A 19,988-nucleotide genomic window follows, 5' to 3' on the forward strand; every position below is an offset into this window, starting at 1 on the left:
TGTGGCAACACTGAACAATGTACAGTAGATATTTGCTTTGCTCATGTTACATAGTCGTTTACCTACATGTTTACATATGCACAGTTCTATGGCAATATAGTCTGCATGTGACTATATTAATAAGACACTATTTTGTGACTTTACTGACATGCATTAACATCAGGATTGTTTCCATTGTTCTCCGACGGAAAACCAGGACACATGTATAAGGGCGTTTTCAAACCTGGTTGTTTAAGTGTGGTTGAATCCGACTGGTTTGGTTTGTTTTTTCCCCCTTGGTATGATTCATTTTGGGCAGAATTGAACATGGTAATCATATCTGTGTGCGGACCAAAACAACAAGACAGAGACCCTTTACAGGAAGTGGCCTTGGTCTGGTCAGCGGCTTGTTGGCCTGGGAAAGTGATCAACCTCTACAAGGCGTAGTCTGCAAGTTGGCGCTAAACTGCTCCCGTAGCCAGGTACATTTTGCACGCTAGGATGCGGATGAGCAAAGTCAACAGTTGCAAACAGCACAAGTTGCCACTTTGTTGCCTCACAGGAATGTGGATCTAGCTAGTTGCTGTTGGTGTCGTTTATTGCATGTCTCAATCCTTACTAGTCACTCATACCACCTCTTAACCTGCCCCTTCCCAAAACAGACCAGGGCTGCACATGGCTGGCATGTTTTGAGGTCCTCACATTTTCAAAGGGTAGAGTCAAAGGGTAGAAGCTGCGGTCACCGTTTTGGAATGTCGTCATTAAAACCAAGGCTTTAGATGTTCACCGCATTATGTCAGATGGTATAAAACGTGTGTGTATGTAAGTTGTAAACCAAAAAACATTAATGTTTATTATTAAATTCATCTGCATGTGTGTTTGCATGCATTGGTTTTGTCAAGTGTGCAGCCAAATCTTAATCTGAATGCACTATACTCCATGTTATTTTTCTGTTTGATTCTTCTATCAGCTTACCTTATCTTTTTCTCCCTCATGGCTTATTGACACATCTAATTTTAATCCCTTCACTGTTAATTTAATAATAGTTTGATTTTCCATGTTGATTATGTAGGAGGTAGAGTCTGGAAGCAGATCCAAAATGGTCAGTTTCGTTCGATGGTAATTGAACATTTACTTGTTAAATCTTAAAGGAAGGAAGGAGGAGTGTTTATTGATTTTGTTATATCAGCTAACAGCACATCTTGGAGATGGAGAGAAGTCAGTCTGCTAATCCATCAATCCATATTGTGTTATTTGACTACTAGACTTTTTTTCCCCCCAAAGACTACTGTGCTTCTTTCTACCCCCCACACCCTTTTTTTCTTTCTTTCTGTGTCTCTCTGTTATACACACAGTCTATATCTTTTTATAGCTAATTCTAGGCCTGAGACAGTGTCAGAGACAGGTCAGTATAAAACTATTCCATCCAGAGCGCACATACAAGCATACACACATATGCACACTGCACACCACACAGAGGAAACATCTCATAAGAATACCTCTCTAGTTTGAACCTGAAGTATTTATAACATCTGGATCTTGCTTCCACAAGCTTGCCAGGACCCATTACAAGACACATGGGCAGCCGCGCACCGTGCCTGTGTGTAAATATAGCCCTAAAATGAGTGCCTGTGGCTCCTAAAGCTGCAATTTTGACGCAGCCTCCAGCTTGACTGGTTGGGTGTTTGCCTCGTTTGCCAAGGAAACGGGTGTGCAAGAGAGTGTTTCCTGGTGTGGTTCAGTTTGACCTTCCTATTGGGGTAACTCTGAACCAATCATGTGTAAGAGAGCCGTCTGTTACACAGGCTGCTATTGGCTGTTCTGGTAAAGATCTGGCAAGTTGAGGTGGATCAACAATACTGAGTTGTGACTGGTGTATTATTATTTTCTTTCCATCAGGATGCCCCAAAGATCTAATACTGTCTAGTTTTATGAGATGTTCCTTGAACTTCTCTAACCGCTATCCATATTTTTTTTTTTACTTTTGACTTTTCTTTGCACAATGTGTTGTGGGGACAACAGCACACACAAAAATCAAGGGTATTTAGTATGCATACTGACATCTTCATAACGTACTGGAAACCTACTTTAGTTTTTGTATGTAATGTAGAATTGGGACACATTCGAGAAAAAGCTCTGATCATAAGGCCCCGAAGCCTGCAGGTGGCAACAGCTAAGTAACGGTGAAAAAGAGGTGATAGTCTTCTCTCAGACTCCTCCATCAATATTTTGAACTCCCCCCCTCCTCTTACTGTCTCCTTTCCTCTCTCTTTCTTACTCCAGGCACACAATGACCTGATCAATCTCCTCAATCAAAACCTATTGATCTCCCCCCTGTACGGCTGTATATCTCAATCAATCAACGGGCAGGCCTGATGGCTGTTCTGGAAGGCCATGTCAAGAAATAGATCAGACAGTCAGGCCCCGGGCTGGATCTGGACTTTACATGATTACTTTACAGCTTCTTACTATATTACTATATGCTGCTCATGTGTTGTGTACAGCAAGTCACTGCATGAAATGAACTTCATGACTCTTGATTCTAATTTATTGAGATTTCCTTTTTTGGCAAGTGGCAGTGTACCGTGTTAACATGCAAGTGGGATTGAGGGATTTAGTGTTTGGTTGAATTTTGTGTGTGATTTGCTTTATTGTATCTACAGTATGTCACTGTGACTTTCTATTTTTTGACCTTCATTTACACATTTAGGGCAACAACATATTAACCTAAATATTATACCAGCGGCCAGAACCAGAAATGGGTCATCTAGTCTCATTAATGGCATTATAAAATGCCATTAATGAGACTAGACTGTATGAAAAGGTCTTTTAGGATATATTTGTCTGTGTGAGATACATAGTGAAATTTAAGAGTATTCAGTGGAGACTAAAGTCTTGCATAACAGTCTTTTTGGGGGAGTTTTGGATGAGCTAAGGAATGGACAAACACACAGCGATACACACTTGTCATCATTATGTAGTCTGCATGTAAATCCAGATTAGCAGATGAAAATTTGCTGTTGGGGGGGGTTTATAAACCAGCAAGGCCTCATTAAAAGACAGACGTGGAAATCTGGTGATGTGGCTCACAGCCCAGTGCATATACACACTCCTACTGTACACAGAAATATACAGTTACACGCAAGATACAATTAAACTTAAACTGTTTCTAATCACCTTTTTTTCTGTCTTTCTCTTATATGCGCTGACAATGATGCTTTTCAGGTAAGTCAAATCCTTTTCTCTCTGACCCACATAACCTCAATTTAATGTCTCTATTAGTTGATCCCAGATCAGATCTACTGTATGCTGAAAACCCCTACAAAGCCTGCTACACGTCGCAGACGAGTTTCAGCCTGTAATAAATCGCATTAATTCGCATTTACCACTAAAATCCACTAAATATCTGACTTGCACCACCCACCTTTTCTGTATCATATTGTATGTATCCTATTACCTTTTCTATTATGGGATGTAATGTCCTGACTCTGATGAAAAGGCGATGTAGATGAAAAATAAGGGATTATATTTAGAAACATGATTTCAGTTTGGAAGAGGATAGAGGGCTTATGTTGATAGGATGCATTTATGTTGTCCCAACAGAGGTGAGAGATTATAATCCAAATATACATGAGCTGTGAGGATGTCATGTGGAAGTAGATGATCTTTTTCCAGTCGCCTTTAGCATAAATCCAATCATATTTTTCTGTCATACGATGTGTCTTCTTTATAATTGCTGCTCACTGATAAATATGTTTTAGCTGAGAGAGGGAGGGTAGGATCAGATTTTTCTAATTCTAGATTCCTTCTCATTGCGTGTCTTAACTGTTTGTGTGTTTTGTCTAGCGAAGTGTTACGTTTGCTGCATGTGATGTTTAGTTTTATCTTGTAAAGAAACAACATGTCATGCTTGTGCTGCACCGGAAACAATACACGATGCACGGTACACTGAGTTTCTGACTGACGTATAAGATAAGATATTGCCTAATATGTGGCCTTCGACACAAGTCAGCCCTTATGATAGTGTTGTTTTTTGTAGACAAAGACTGTATTTTGGAAAACGACCACAGCGGTCAGTTGGAATGCCTTTGAATGCGGTCTTTATATCCTGTAGTTATACTGTGAGACTGCCATTTAACCAGAAGACCTGTGTTGCCACGCAGTCCAGTGCTAAAATGTCCTGAAGAAGACAGTTTTTTAAAACAGACTAAATCAGACTTCACAGCTTGAACAAAAAGGATGAGGATTTACATAATAATATATACATAACTTTGAAAATACATACAATACTAAATGCAACCAAAATACACCAAAGACTTATCAAACTTTTCTGAACTTTTCTTGGCTTCTGAAGGGGGGAGTCACAGAAGAAGTTTGAGAACCACTGGTATACGTTTAAGTCACATGCTTCATGTAGGTCATGATTAATTCAGTAATTAAGTCTGTTTTTATTGCACTTTATTCCAATTTTTTTAATTTCTTTATTTTTTTTATTTAAAAGGGACAGTGCATATTAATCTCTGACCCTTTAATTGACAATACATATTGTCCAAATGTTATACGTCTGTATGGCACCATACAATCACCTCTCGTGGAAGCCCTGGTTACGGTTCTGCCACCTCCTGTTATTTTCAATTTAATGTACTCACTTAGTGGGGGTGAGGCAAGTCCATGTAGGATCTAACATATAGCACAGGCATCTTTGAACTTCAGAAAATTTTCAAAGCTTAGCAGGTTATATTTCTTCAGGATTAAGCAGTGATGATATGAAAGCGGTTTTCTATCAAAGATTTTTAAGGCTCGTTTGAAGAGTGACTATTGGTTCGAGTGTTGTGGCATTTGTAAGTGACCAGTTTGTAAATCAGTATTCAATATTAGAAAGGATCATGGAATGAAGAAACATTCTGGCTGTATTACATGAGAGTGATGGTCTAATATATCTAAAGTTGGAGAGATTAAATTTAACAGTTTTTGAAGGCCTTTTGACATGATTTTTAAAGGACAGTGTGGGATCTAGTACAATGCCAAGGTATTTGAATTGTTTACTATCTGTAGTTCTTCTTCTTTCAAGAATATATTTGAGTGTGTCCTTTCAATCGGCCGCTTAGAAAACATCATACAAACAGTTATTTTAGGATTCAATAGTAGACATGATTTTGTGAGCCATTCCTGTACACGGGTCAGTGCAGATGTAAGAGATTGTGAGGCTTCTTGATCAGTTTTGGCATGTGTAAAGATTACTGTGTCATGCATGCATTAATATATTGATATTTTGGCATACTATAGGTAGGTCATTGATGTATAAGGAGAACAGAATTGGTTAAGTATAGAGCCTTGGGGGACTCCTACTGGACATTCGAGGTGAGGAGATTTAATATTGTCGACAGAGACACAGTGTGTTCTGTGGTTAAGTACGAGTTCATCCAGCTGATGACTTGTTCGGAGAAATTGAAGTTTGTTAATCTGTACCGGAGTATTTGATGATTGACAGTATCAAAAGCCCTTTTCAGATCCAGGAAAACAGCACCAACAACAGAATGTATGTCTAATGACATAAAGACATTAACAGCTGTTTCAGTTGAATGATAGGCACGAAAGCCAAATTGCATGGGATGCAGAGGGGAACAACATTTATTCAGATGCTTTATTAGTTGTTTTGCTATCCATTTTTCAATAATTTTAGATATAACAGGAAGAATACTGATTGGTCTGTAATATTAATATCTAATCTGCTCCCTGATTTAAAAAATTGGTGTAATCGTGGCCACCTTCCAATCTGGTGGAACAAGACTGGTTAACTGATAGATTAATCATATGTGTAATAGGGCATACTAGAGACTCTTTGTGCAGTTTAATGAAATTTGTGTCCAATCCGAACTCATCCTTAGCTTTGGAATTATTTAATTCATCAATGATAGAGGCCACATCTGGTTCCGTAATTTCTTTTATCATAAATATAGGCTGTGTGAAGTTACAGGAAAAGAAACATTTTCAGATGGGGTGAATAATCGAGATATTTCTTGAACAGAATTTTTGAAAAACAGACCAGGTAAAAGGTTGGAGGTTTTAGTAATTCTTTCAGGTTTGTTTGTAAACATTAAATCTATTCTTCTTTTGGAGCGGTTAGTTAGTCGGGTTGGCATTTTAATTAATTGATCCAAATTACAATGATCAGTTATCTGTTAAGGTCTTTCTTATTGTCCCAGTTAATATTGAAATCATCATCATTAATATTTACTCTTTTTTCACATTAGTAAGATTGATAAGTGTTTTAAGGTTGCTGCAAAAATCTAATTTAGCTGATGGTTTACAATATATACATATGACTGTGAATGTAATTTCTGTAGAAAGTATAATGTCTCCTACACACTCAAGGTTGGTATCGTCAGGCCATTCAATCTTATTGCATTTAAAGGTGTCTTTAACATATAATATAACCCCCTTCCCTTCCCCTGACCCCTGTCCTTTCTAAAGTATTGTTATTGCTGCCTCGGGTGATGAATAAGTTAACCACATTTCTGTTAATCCTAGAAAGGAAATATTTGATTGAATTAGTAAATGCTCCAACTGTTCACGTTTGGGGATCTTGCTTCGAATATTTAGGTGTCTACCTAGTAGCCCTTTAGGTTTGCAGCATGGGTCCCAAATCATCTTGCCTGATTTAGAGTCTGAAACATTTGAAACATGTTTCTTAAATACTGGGTTTCTGGGTTTGTTTGTGGTTGTAATTTGTTGGTTGTGCCCGGACTGGATGCTTGGTGGTTGTGCCGGGATCCTGTGTATGGAGGGATTGTGCTTTGGGTGTGTCGATGGTTGCTTGCAGTCGCGTCGCGGCCCTCTGGAGTGTGGTCGTGTTGAGTCCTAGGGGCTATTTGCATCTGCTGACTCCCTAGGGCTGAGGGGCTGTTGCTGCTGTCGCGGGTGATTGCTGTCTCTTTTCTTTGGGGACGGTGGGGGTTGTGTGTGGGATGCTTCGCTGCTAGGGAGGGAAGGGAGCGGGGGTGGGGGTCTTCTGGCCTGACCTGGCCTGTGTGGCATTGCCTCCTGGGTGTGGGCCGACCTTCGGATCTGGGCTGTTGGGCCGTTCTGTCCTTGGGTGGGGTCCTTGCTGCCCCGGACCTGCTCCCTTGGGGGCTGGTGGTGCTCGGAGTGCTGCTGATTGTGGGGGAGCGGTGAGGTGAGGGGTTAGCAGTGGGGCTGCCGGAGGGGGCCCGGCGAGGACGGGGGATTGTTGGACTTTGGGTTGGGGCTGCACTGACCTGCCTCTGGAGTGTGGGGGTCTGGGGCACGGGGCTTTGGAGCCTCTGGGTCTGGGGCGGGTCTGCGCGCTGGGGGGGCTGGGCCCCCCTGGGCCCGTCCTGGGGATGGGCGGGGTTGTCACTGACTCTGGGGTGCTACCGGTGCTAGAGGGGCTCTTGCTATAAGCCCTGGGCTGGAGGGACCTGGCGTCCTCCTGCTTAGGGGGGTGGGGGACGGGACTGAATAAATGATGGGGCCAGTCAGGAATCTGGTCTTCTAGCCTCCCTATGACCTCCTTCACCTTTCCTCCTTTGGTCATGTCTCACAACATACACCCTTAGGATCCTGGGGGACGGGCAGCCTGCAGGGCGTTTGGGGGGTGGGGCTGCTTTATTGCGGCCTCGCACTTCTTCCTCCCTCACTGCCTGTCCCTCAATTTTAATTACACATTAGACACAGAGGGCTTGGGGGGTGGGAGGGGCACGATGGGAGGCTCCACTACCTGACAGTTGTGGGGTGCCTGTGTCACAACTACCCTCCAATTTTAGTTGCACCTTAGTTACCACACACCTTATCTTCACTCCACCATACAACACTTCACAATCCATGACATGCATCCAACACAAAACAATACATTTACAGAGGCAGGCAGAGGGGTTGAAGGAGTGGGAGAGATTCTCATTGGCCTCGTGTCCTACCCCTGGAGCCCCGGGCGTTGGGGGTGCTGTGGGGTTGGTGGCGGCCTTGCCTGATCTGGGGTGGGCTGGGGGGGGTCGGGGCTCCCCTGGCGTGGGGGCCCGCCCTTGGCCTAGGGTTCTGCGGACTCGGGCTTGTGGCCTTTGCTCATTTCTGGGCGGGTGGTGTGTCCCTGGGCCTGGGGGCCCGTTGTCTCCTCTCCTCGCCTGGGCCCTCTTCGGCAGAGGTGAGGCTCCCGCTGCTTCCCCCTGCCAGCTCTCTCACGGTGGGGGCATTCGGGAGTCTCTGGGGCGCATGACCGGTGCTGTCGGGGTAGGTTTTGGTGCTCCTCCTTGGGGGTGCTTGACTGGGGGGGCTGGGCCCCTGTCCGGGGATGAATCGGCCTCGGGGGCTGCTGTCACTGGCTGCACTGTAGGGAGGGATGCCTCTGGCTGGGCTGGGGGACCGTTGGCCTGGTTCTCCCGCGTTATCGCTCCCTGGCGGTAGCGAGCTTCCCGGCACGGCTTTCTGCTGTTCTTCCTTGGGGCGGGGTACAGCTTCCCCCTGGACATGCGGTCTGGGGTCCTTTGCGCTTTGGGGGGTCGCAGGGTGTCCTGGCTTCTGGGGGTGGGGGTCTGCGGTGGGATTGTGGGACGATTATCGATGCATCTTGATGTATTATACTTTTTCCCTGGGCAGGGTCTCTGGATGGCTGCTGGGCGTTTAGTTTGTGCGTTGGAGTCCGGGGGAGGCATCTCCTCGTTGGCTTGGAGGGACCTGTTTGCGTTCCTGTTTTGCTTCGTTGGCCTCGGATCCGTGCTTGCCCATTTCTCTGTCGGCCAGTTGTTGGACCCCTCTGGATACTGAGGTATATAGTTAGTTTTCGGGATGTGCAGTGTGGGTGCGGGGCAGGGCTGTGCTCCGGTTTGTTCTGGGTTTGTGCCTGGAGTTCTCGGCCCTTGATGGATGGGTGGGTTGTTGGTGGCATGCAGCTGAGCTAGTTGATTTTGCCTCGTTGCTGGTTTGGCTGGTGTTGCATGGCGGCCGGGGGGCGCGCTGGGCATGGGGGATGTCGGCTGGCGCCGGCGGCCTTAGTTTTTTCCGGCAGTTGGGGGGACGGTGGACTTTATTGGCGGGTGCACGGTGACCTGTGCGGCGCGTTTGCTGCCGGGCTGGGCTTGCTGCTGGTGTCTCTCTCCGCTGGCTTTCGCTGTCGTGTTGTTCCGTTTGCTCTCTCTCATTTGCCCGACCTCGCACGCGGGATTCGCGGGGGGCTGCTGGGCATGGGTGTCGCCGTGCTCGCGCAGTGTGCGCGTTGGGCTCGTCACTTGTGCATTGGTGTTGATGATTGCGTGGCATTTGGGCATTGTGGTTGTTTGCTGCGCGGCGGTGGGGTGCTGGATGGGGGAGGCCACTGGTCTATGTTGTGTCTGCGACGCGGTCGGTCCGGGCGCTGCTCTTCCTCTTTTGCGTTCCGTCGGCATTACGTTGTCAACTGGCATTTGGGTCGGGGTCTTCTGCGTTTGCATCGCGGTGCATCTGGGAGTCTTTGTTTTTTTTTGATTTGATTTATTCTTTTTCTTTCTTCCACCCCTATTGGCTACTGGGGTTCTTGCCTGCCTGTTACAGTCGTGGCGTCCCACTCTCTCTAACAACTACATTCTTTAACAGGCTTATGCGCACACACATGTACATACACACACATACAGACACATTCACCCACACGCACACAGACACACACAGACACAAACAAACTTAGGTTGTCCCTGGTAGAATTATTCCTGATGCCTTTCTTTCAGTTACTTATTTAAATTAATTATTATTCCAGCTCTCGTGGCTGTGTTGTGTTGCTTATTTAGTGTGTGTGACTGTTTCTTGTTTTCATTGTTCTCTTAGTTGTCTTAATATGTCATTAATATGTCAGCTGTTTATTGCTGCTGTTCGGCTGGTTTTCTTTTACTATTATTATTATTTTTATTGTTTTTTTGTTTGTGTTTGTTTGTTGTTGTTTTTCTCCTCCCCAAGCCCCCCTCTCTGTTCTCTTGCAGGTTTCGTTGCTTTCTGCAATTGGTGTTTCCCACAGCTTTTCCCTGTTGTCCCCACCCTCCATCCCCCTTTCCCCCTTCTCTTGCAGGTGTTGTCCTTTCTCTGTGCTGTCTGTTTGTGCCCCCCATCCCCGTGTCTGCCCCCCTGTCCGGCCCGGTGACAAATCAATACATAATTAAATAAATAAAACAGACAAAGGAGTATTTTAATACTCTCTTGTTAAAGTAAAATCTGTCTGGCACAATATGGTATCCAGGTCATTATACTCTATACCAGGCTGCTGGGCAGGACAGGTTTAAAAAAAAAAAAAAAAAAAAAAAAAAAAAAATTGTTGGTTGTGTTCAGTGCTACAGTTTATACCTGATGAAGGTGATGTCATTTGGCACTAACCACCTAAAGTCTGTGCGGCTTTGCTGGTACCTTGAGCAGGTATTGGTGTTTCTGCGTTGGTGTCCGAGTGTTTCAGATCGGTGTGTATAGCCAGTTGTTGGGCATCATGTTGTAGGCGTGGACCCGCGGGTGATACCCCAAGTTTTTCTCCTCAGGCAAGCTTAAAACTGTTTGGGGGATATTTCACATTTTTTTCTGTGTTTTCACTCAAAAAATAAAAATAAATTAAAAAATCACATAAAATAGGTGGAAAACGGGTGGATGGAAACTCTAAATGTCACTTAGCTACATGCTACGTCCTCTATGAATAAGAAATTAGTATTTGTCCTTAATACAGTCAAGTAGCTGGCCCTGGCCTTTATATGAAAGAGGGCAAACAAAAAGGCTCTTAACATGATGGGTTAAAAATAGGGGAGAAATTCCACCTCCCTGCTCTTACCACTTCCACTTTGTATAAGCAGTCATTAGGCAGACCACAAGTGTTTCTTCAGAGTTGAGGGCTTCATGGTGAAGGTTAAAGTTAAATCCATTTGGGCAAACAAGCAGCCAGTTAAGGTGGAGGTTTGATGAAGTCAGGTTTTATTGTCTGGTTAGGTGGATCTATTCGGGGATTTGTGTGCGTTTTAATTGTTGATTATTTCCAGGGTTGTGTTTTTGTGGCATTCTCATTTAATGCACTTACCCTTGCAGAGGCGCTCCGTGTCACACACGCACACACTCACACCAATCAGACTGTAATTGGTGACATCTGGTTGAGGCAGACTTATCTTAGCCTGCGTGCTGGTGTGGGATTAACATGTTCATAACACACACACACACACACACACACACACACACACACACACACCCTTGGACAGTACATCTTTTACAAATGTATGTTTGAAATATTGTACTGCTGTCACATTTCTTTATTATAATTATACCGCTGTTATTTGGACTTTATTTTGTAGTTTTTTGGATGCCCAAAAAGTAACTGCTTTTCGTACAAACCGGTGTAGTATGTTTCATCGTCAGACATAGACCTGATGAAGAGTAAGAGTAAAGACTTTCTATTAAGCCCATCATTATCATAAATATATAGATAACTATATAAACTACTATAACCCAATGTGAAGTGTAGTTTGAATGCCGCTGTAAAGGCCAATTTATACTTCTGCATTGAATCTATGCTGTATCCTACACCATGTGTAAATGTAACTACATGTTGCAGCAACACAGACCGCCAGAACTGTGATTTGTCAGTTTGGTAGCAATACATTTCCTTCAAGCCACCAGGAAGTGCTCTGTGCTTTGAAGTTTCACTAGACATTTTCCCATAGACTTAACATTGTGATAGAAGCAGATGTAAAACGGTGGATACATTTTTGTCAGGATCACGACCCACAAAAATGACTTGATCACTATAACAATTTGATCCATTCAGTTCAGAAACATTTGGAAAGACTACAAGACATCCAACAAGTGTTTTGGCGGTGCAACGCAGACACAAGTGTAAATGCTCATGGCGGCGTGGCTATGGCGTAGACTCAGTGCAGAAGTATACATTGGCCTTAAGCCTTTTATAACGCTTTATGATAAATAAATTGCAGTAATAGTATGAACATAATTTTTATAATTTCATTCCACTTCAATCAACTGTTTAAATTGCTATAATTATTGTAAACATTTTGCATGAAAGGTTATAGTGTTGTTAACATGATGGTGCTAAACCATAACACCCACTGTTTAAGACTGCTCATCGTGTGCTTCAAGTAAAGTAAAATACTAATAATATATTCTATTTTGTCTTTGTTATGCTGGTATCTGTGATACATGATAAATATTGGCTTCAGAATAGAAGTTAATGCAAATTTAAGCATTGAGTTTTCACGGATCACTTACCAAAAAATTAGCGATGTGCGATTAGAGGATGTCACCAGGTGCTCCGTCAAAGTGAGTTTGTGACTGCTGATTAGAGTTTGACGCGCTGATCAGGATAAGAGTGGATGTGGTGTTTGATTAATAAATGAAACCTGCATACTCCTAATAAGTCAAACTCTTTCTCAGCCCAGTTTGTATCTTGCTTAATGAGGGTAGAGTGGATTTTACCTTTAAGTTTCAGGAGTCCTTGAAGCAGTAACCAACTATGTTTTTGCAGTGTAAGAGAAAGCCATTAGAGAGCCTCATTGGAAATCAATAGCATTTTGTATTCAACTATCTGATCTGGAGTAAGCCAAACTTTGAGTTGACACATTTCCTCGCTGTTGTCACTGTGTTCACATTTTGGCACAACACAACCCCATTAAAGGACACTTATGCTAAAGTGTTAATTGTGTATTGATTCGCCATTGGATGTTTTTTGATGAGGTTACTTATATCCTGTCCTTTTAAGGTTTAAAAAAGATGGCGTTGCAAACTTTGAATCACAAAATCCTGGATTGCTACTTTTTCAACAAAACTACAACAACTTTCTCTTCTATTTACTCATTTACTTCTAAAAAAATCTCTTTTTAGCTTCTGTGTGATTTTGGTTCTCTGCTTTGTTTTTACCATAGTTATTTTGTAAGGGCACTAAAGCCTACACCACTGTGCTCTTTTCTCACTTTAAGTGATCTACAGTAAGAGCTGCTGCTGTTGTACCCCTTTTAAATTTTAACAAGCTAGAGAGCATCACATTAACACCCAAATGGCAAATGGTATTTTGTCTTGATAATGTCTCTCACAGTGAGAGAGAGTCAGTTGCTGATAGTAATTCAGAGCGGCCTGCGTGGAGGTTATGGGATGCACGAGCTTGTCGCTGCTCCTGATAACAAACAGTTGAACTGTGGGGATTAAAGCGATTATGTTTGATCAGCGCACAATGGATAGGCCTGAAGCCGGGGCCCCCTGCCTCCCTCTGAACTGCTGACTGCCCAGATTCTCTACAATCACAACCCTTAACGAAGCTCACCCTCTGAGTGTGTTTTTGTAATTTAACTATATTATTTTGGCCTGCCCTAATAAGAGCATAGATTTTAAAGACATTCATTGACATATATATATATATATATATATACACATTTGCCTGTATGTAAAATTTTGTATCTGCATTAATGACACTGAACAAGGGATGTCAGATTAAGGCTGGGCTTCTACTCTCTACCTCTAAACACTGATGGGGAGGTCGGCGTGGTGGAGGGACATTCAGAGATGCAGTGAGAGAGAGAGGGGGGATACAGAAAGGAGGGGGGGTTACAAAGCAGCTTCCTGCGGTGTAGAAGTTGGCTAGCTGCCACTCAGAGCGTGTACGTGTGTGTGTGTGTATGTGTGTGTGTGTGTGTGTTTGTGCGTGAGGGGAGAAAGGGAGGGAGGGAGATGGCGAGAGAGGCAATGGGAGAGACGAGTGCATGTGTCAGGATCTGTGTGTCTGTGCGTGAACGCTTTGACCAAGCAGTGTAGAGAAACGGGGAAAGAGGGAGAGGAAAGGAGGGCGAGAAAGAGGGAAATCTGGGAAGAGGAAGAAGAGATAGAGAAACAGGTATTTGTTTCTTGTGGATACATTGTCTTCAACTCGTTGAGGAGCCATGTTCTGTCTGAAAGGTAAGTGTGTGTGTGTGTACATTACATCAATGTGTTTGCATCACCCCAGTGTGAGTGTGGGACTTTCCCCCCAGACTTTCTGAGACAAAGAAAAGTTGAACTCCATCTCTCTCCTCTGTGTGGAAAGTAATCTCTGTCACAGCGTCTTCCTGCACATAATATCCTTCCTCATGTGTTTTTCTTTAGTGAAGGGAAACCCTCCTTCTTTCTCTCTTTAATCAGTTCTTCCTTTGTTCTTTTTTCTGACTTGTTCAGGTTCACTGACTTTAATCCCACCTCTCCTTTTTTTTCTCTCTATCTTTGCTTTTTGATCGCTCTTCCTCCCAGTTACCCAGTTCTTGACTTTGGGGAAACGTAAAGAGGTGCCAGTATTAAAACCTCTCTATGCAGCTCGCTATATGAGCTTTGAATTTGCTTTCTTAAACTAGGGAGTGTATTCTACCGGAGGCGAGTGATGTGTGTTTGTGTGTCTTGTGTGTGTGTTGTTCACAGTAACAGCTGGCAACGCAGCAGTTGCTGTGCTGCTGTCCTGCAGAGTGGGGCCATGTGTTGGCTATTACTTGACTGACCAGGTTAAAAGTGAGATAAGAGGTAAACTGGCTCCTCTTTCACTGGCAACCTCATTTTGCATTTTTTTCTATTCTCATGCACTCTATTTCATTGAAGCTATATTATAATAAACTTCATGCTTATTGCATGACTGTATGACTCAAGCTCTTCCCTCTTTGTTTTACGCACGCACACAAACGCTGACTTCACCATCAGCCATGTGTTAATGATAAAGGCATGAAGATGTCCAGTAGATGATATTCTGTTGATGCAGCACAGCAGTTGGCAACTTGGCATCAGGAGTTTTGGTCTGCTTTGTTGAAGAAATGCCAGTTGATGCACAGATGTAAGAACGTCATGTTGGGATCTTTACCTATTATGGCTCTCAGTTTAAAGCCATAGGGTTCTGTTCAAACTTACATTTGTGAATTTGAATATCATGAAATGTGAACAAAACTGATATCACTGTTTCCTCTGAGATTTTGCATGTCATCAGGGCACTGGAGTGTTCCGCCGACGTGTCTTCAGTGTCAAACTAAAAGCCTTCCCAGAGTCGTGTAATTGCGACTTCATGATATTTCATAAAATTCTGAAGCAGCGACAACAATGATTTTTCTAGTACATAGCGGTAACCATGGATATGATAATGCGCCACTCTTGAAAAGTTTGTTTATTGCACAAAGTGTTGGAAAATACTTGAAAGAAAAACATGTTGATCCTTTTATTCCTGTAAGTATACGCCTAAAGTTGTTGACATCTTTAGGTGGTAGTTATTGTGAAGAAAAACCTTCAATTTGGCCTAGTTTGTGCTTGTGTTGCCCAGCTACAGTCAGCCTAAATTGTATTGTACAAAACAAACTCTTTAAATGCAGGAAATAACACAAATTTTGGAAAACGTGCATTTCTAAGTAAAACAAAATATGTGGGAACTCCAGGCCTACACATGCAATAAAATGAGTAAGAAAATGGTCCTGCGTCTTTCTAAATTGTCTAAACTACTCTTGTCTCAGAAAGAAAACGAAATCATCCCCTTTGTGAGCCCACAGAATTTTCTCTTTCTGTAGCTTGTAGATGTATGACATCCAGAAATGAGGTAATATAAACTGAAAACTACAACTATTAGTGGCAGTATTTCAGTTTATCAGTAATTTATGTTGTCACTTACACAGTTTCCACACTATGTGAGTCTGGTCAGATTTGGAATATAGAGAGAAACAGATGTGGGAGTTGTGTTGGAGACCAAAATTCACTTTTGTTAGATGAAGTGATCTACCATTTTTAAACAAGATAGTCTGGTTTAATTTGGTATGTTTGAATTGTATGGCATCAGGAAGCTCTTTTCCCTCGAACATGTTCAAATCCCCTTAAAGAATTGTCATACTTAGATCAAGTTACATTTGGACCCCCTTCCCTCTATCAGCTGCAGTTAAAGACTTTCAGTTTGGGTTTCCAGCTTCCAGAAGAAACGACAAACTGACCCAAATATTCTGTGTTTAATTACATTAAACACTGTGATTGAGTAAATAACTCTACACCGCTTTCCACTTAAAGAATGTCTGCTTATGTTATGATTTAAACAAGTACCCTCAGTTGGGGCAGATGTGACACACATTCAGCCCACATTCCTCCACATCCAGCTGTGGCCAGAGTGGATTTTCATCTGTTTTGGCCACTCCCCACCCCCCGTCAGAAAAGCCTTGCATTTTAGTGTAAGCCCTTTGCTAGCTGGCCAGACCACTTGGTATGGCTTTTGGTATGTTACATAAGTTATTTCTGCACTTGAGCTCCACTCTAGTAGAATGTGTTAGCCCAGAAAGTGGACATTAGATGGGACTGAGTAGGGATTAGTTGGAGTGACTTTGGAAACCTCATTCTTACCCAAATTGGAGGTTTCCTGCAGTGTGATGGCTATAGAAGTGCAACATTTCTGTCCATGTTAGTGAATGTAAGCCCTGTTGAGCAAACACATTACAGAGGATTCATGCGACCTCCTTGTTGTGAGGTCATTTAAGGGCAGCTCGGGCCATGTCCAATCTGGAAGAACATGTCTTTGGCTGAGTAGAACTTGGGCCAGTGTTCCCTGGTTTGTTTTCAGCCACTCGGATGTGTGAGCATTATATCGGCTTCACATGTTTTGGGGGAAGTGCAGATGTGCTGTTGGAGCTGTACACAGATGCTGTGCAAGTGTGCACTTGGACTATATGAAGTACCCTGAACAGTTATCCAGTTTAAATAAGTTTTGTGTAAGTAATAATGTGAAGCACTAAGGCTTATTTAATGGCTGAATGTTATTCATTTGTTCAGTAATAGACTTTTAACTTTTGTTGAATAGCATTATTCCTATTTAAATTCTGAATGCAGTAGAGCTGAAACTATAATCGCTAAGTCAATTGTCAGAAATTTTATTTTCAACTCTTTTGATAATTAATTATTTGATCAAAAATGCCAAATATTCTCTGGTTCTACTTACTCAAATACTCAAACTTGCTGCCTTTTCTAATTGAATATCCTTTAGTTTTGTGGTTGATCAAAAGACATTTGAAGACATCACCATTAGACTTTAAGAACATTTTTCACTATTTTCTGGCATTTTAATTGCTTAATCAGGGAAATAATCAGCAGATTAACTGATAATGAGAATATCTGTTTGTTGCAACTGTGTCTCTTTTTGTATCTAAAGTTTAGCTTTCAACATTTGTGAGTAACTAGAGTTATGAATAACTAAAAGATTCAATTTCAAAGCTTTTGTTGGCTGAAAAAGATCTCTGTAGTCTTTAGTGGCAGCCTAACTAATGTTCCCAGTGTGTAGCTATAATCTGACAAGATTTAAAATATGTGGATTAAATATGAATATTTGCTACAAACTCTGGCTTGCAGAGAGTATGACAACCAGCCAACAGTTTTATTATAGCTGTTACGGAATCAACTTAAACAAGTGACAATGGATATAATCTGCTGCTGGTGTTATTGTTGCCATTTTAAGCAGCAAAAGTGATGGTCAACTCCAGATGAAAATGAGAAGCTGTTACCTGAATATGCAGAACACAGTATCACCAATTCCAGCCTCATGTTTTGGCATGTATTTGTGTCTTATGCTGGCACGTGCTGGATCATGTCTTGAAAATGGGTCTATATTACACCATCTATATTTGAACTTTAATTGAACGAGATACTGATCATGTAGAGATGTTTGTGAGCATCTGTGTATGCGCATGTATGTGTGAAGTGAATTCCAGGAGTGTGTGTATGAGTTCTACACACTCTTGTGAAGACAGCAGGAGCTCGGTGTGGTTTTTCTCTGGGGCAGCCTTGTCAGGTTCAGCCTACAGGGCAGTGACCCACATAGCTATATGTCTAAAACTATATTTAACTTTGACTCCGTCATGATATTTCACTTAGGATTCTCACCAACTATGGTACCTACACATCAGATCAGACTGGACTTTAGATGCTGGTGCAGCACAGTTATGGCCAAAAATGGGTTATGATCTGAAACATTTATCTCCAGTATTTAAGCAGAAATATTAGATTATGCCATTTTGCTTAATTTCAACATCTTGACAAATTTCAGCTAGTTATAGTTGATGTTTATTTCAGTGTTTCCATTTTTGCATATGTGCTACCTGATAACATGTGCTACGAAGCTAGCTGTTGGCATTATTAATTCTTGAAGTAAATTGTGGTAGTGAATAACTGATCCTATGCAACTCCATAAGGAAATAACATCTCATCATGCTGGAGGAAGTAGCACAAAGCAAAACACTTTTAAAAGTTTGGAAATCATGCCTAACTAACAAAGTTGTTGACAACCACTTTTCTAACAATCCCATTAAACTTCACTCCCTTGTTAACCAGGACAGCGCCTCAATAACCAGTGCACCTGTGCTGTGTGTCTGAAGAGACTGTGACCTCTTGGCCCGAGGGCGACCCGCTACCTTCCCTCTGGCCTTGTGAGTAGTGGTGTTGATGGATGTTCTCACACTCGATGTGACAGGCTGTTTTATCTCCAGTGGAGGGGAAAAGAGGAGTGGGGATAACAGGAGAGAGGTGTTGAAATGTAGACGGCAAAAAGTGTTTTCAGTGAAGGTTAGCTGGCTTCTAAAGCCCCTTAAAATGATGGTGAGAGGTTGGAAGGACCTCGCCAATATCACTGCGAAATACCACAACATGGCTATGGACTGGACCTGTAGCTTTGCATTATAGGTAACTTACTTAATATTCATGTTGAGATATTAGTATGTTTGTGCATGTTCCCATCAACATCTTGATCTAAGTCCCATGTGTTGAGAGTCACAAAAGTCAAATATGGCCATCTTGAACTCTACTCCACTTACTGTTGTGGACCATTTGTGAGCTGTGAACAATTCATGTTTACCACTGAAAATAAAACTTGGATTTTAGAAACCTGGACAGATACATGTCCTCATTTTTAAGGAAATACATTTAGTCCTCTTATGCTTGCTGTTAGAATCTAACCAATTAGTGGATTTTTAAGTAATACTTTAGCAGACTCATCTTAGTTGCTAATCAGCTTCTCATCTAGCTAACTTCCCTGCTAAGTTTAAGCAGTTGTTCCTTGGTTGGTCAACTAATTTCTGAAGTGCTTAATCCTCTTGTGTTGAAGCACTGCTATTTTAAACAGGATGACTTTAAAGTAAACTAATATTCAATATAGCCCGCATGGAAATGAAGTCACTTTGTCCATGAATCATGCAGTTTTGCACAAGTAAATTATGCAAACTTGTGAATTTGCATGGGACTTTAAGAGGAAACTCAGAGGATGTTGACCTCTGTAAACAAGTCAAACTCATCCAATAGAGGATGAGAGATTTCTGTTCTTTTGTCTTCTGAAAAGAGTTTACAAAACAATGGCTTTTTGGAAAGTTTAGAAGTTTAGAAAAGTGACAGCGTCAAAATGGGGGGGGCCTTACTGTATTTTTAGTACGAGACAAAGTTTCTTAGGAGGCGAGTGTTAAGCTGTGATGTTTCCAGGGACAATGCTGGAAAACTCTTGTTGTGGGTGAAGTTTGAAAAGACAATGGCCGACTCCCTGTAGTGAGTGGATGACTTCCTCAGACAGAAGACTAACTCAGCGTGCAGGTGCTCCTCTCACTCCATTCAGACCTATGCGTATCCGTGGTTACCATTGTCCCTTCCCTAAAGCCTTCCGCCTCGGCTTCCCCCCACTGACAAACACACACACACACACACACACACACACACACACACACACACACACACACACACACACACACACACACACACTCAATCTATGTGCACATGATCACAGGCACATAGGAGAGTTTATAAGCTCATCAACACAAATGCATCGGTACACACACCATGTGCACTGTCCTAACTTGAACTCAGCATTGATGTTGCATTGTTCAACAATTGTGGCACTTTTGCACACACACACACACACACGCATACTGTATCTCCGTACTAGTAATAATCCCCATTTGTGGGCAGTGGGCTGTGAGAGTCTGACTGCCATGCATGCTGGGTCTCGGCAAGACCTGAGCATTCACAGCCAACTGAGACACACATGA

General features: G+C 42.4%; 1 protein-coding gene across 6 annotated transcripts in view; it reads left to right on the forward strand.

Moving 5' to 3' along the window:
* Window positions 1-19,988, forward strand: part of nhsl1b (NHS-like 1b) — a 122,503-nt gene that overhangs the window by 53,546 nt on the left and 48,969 nt on the right. The gene's annotated exons all lie outside the window — the stretch shown is intronic.

Source organism: Micropterus salmoides, unplaced genomic scaffold (genome assembly GCF_014851395.1).
Source record: "Micropterus salmoides isolate LMB-PRFRI ecotype aquatic unplaced genomic scaffold, ASM1485139v1 Ms_hic_scaffold_18, whole genome shotgun sequence".
In the NCBI taxonomy this organism is placed as follows: domain Eukaryota; kingdom Metazoa; phylum Chordata; class Actinopteri; order Centrarchiformes; family Centrarchidae; genus Micropterus; species Micropterus salmoides.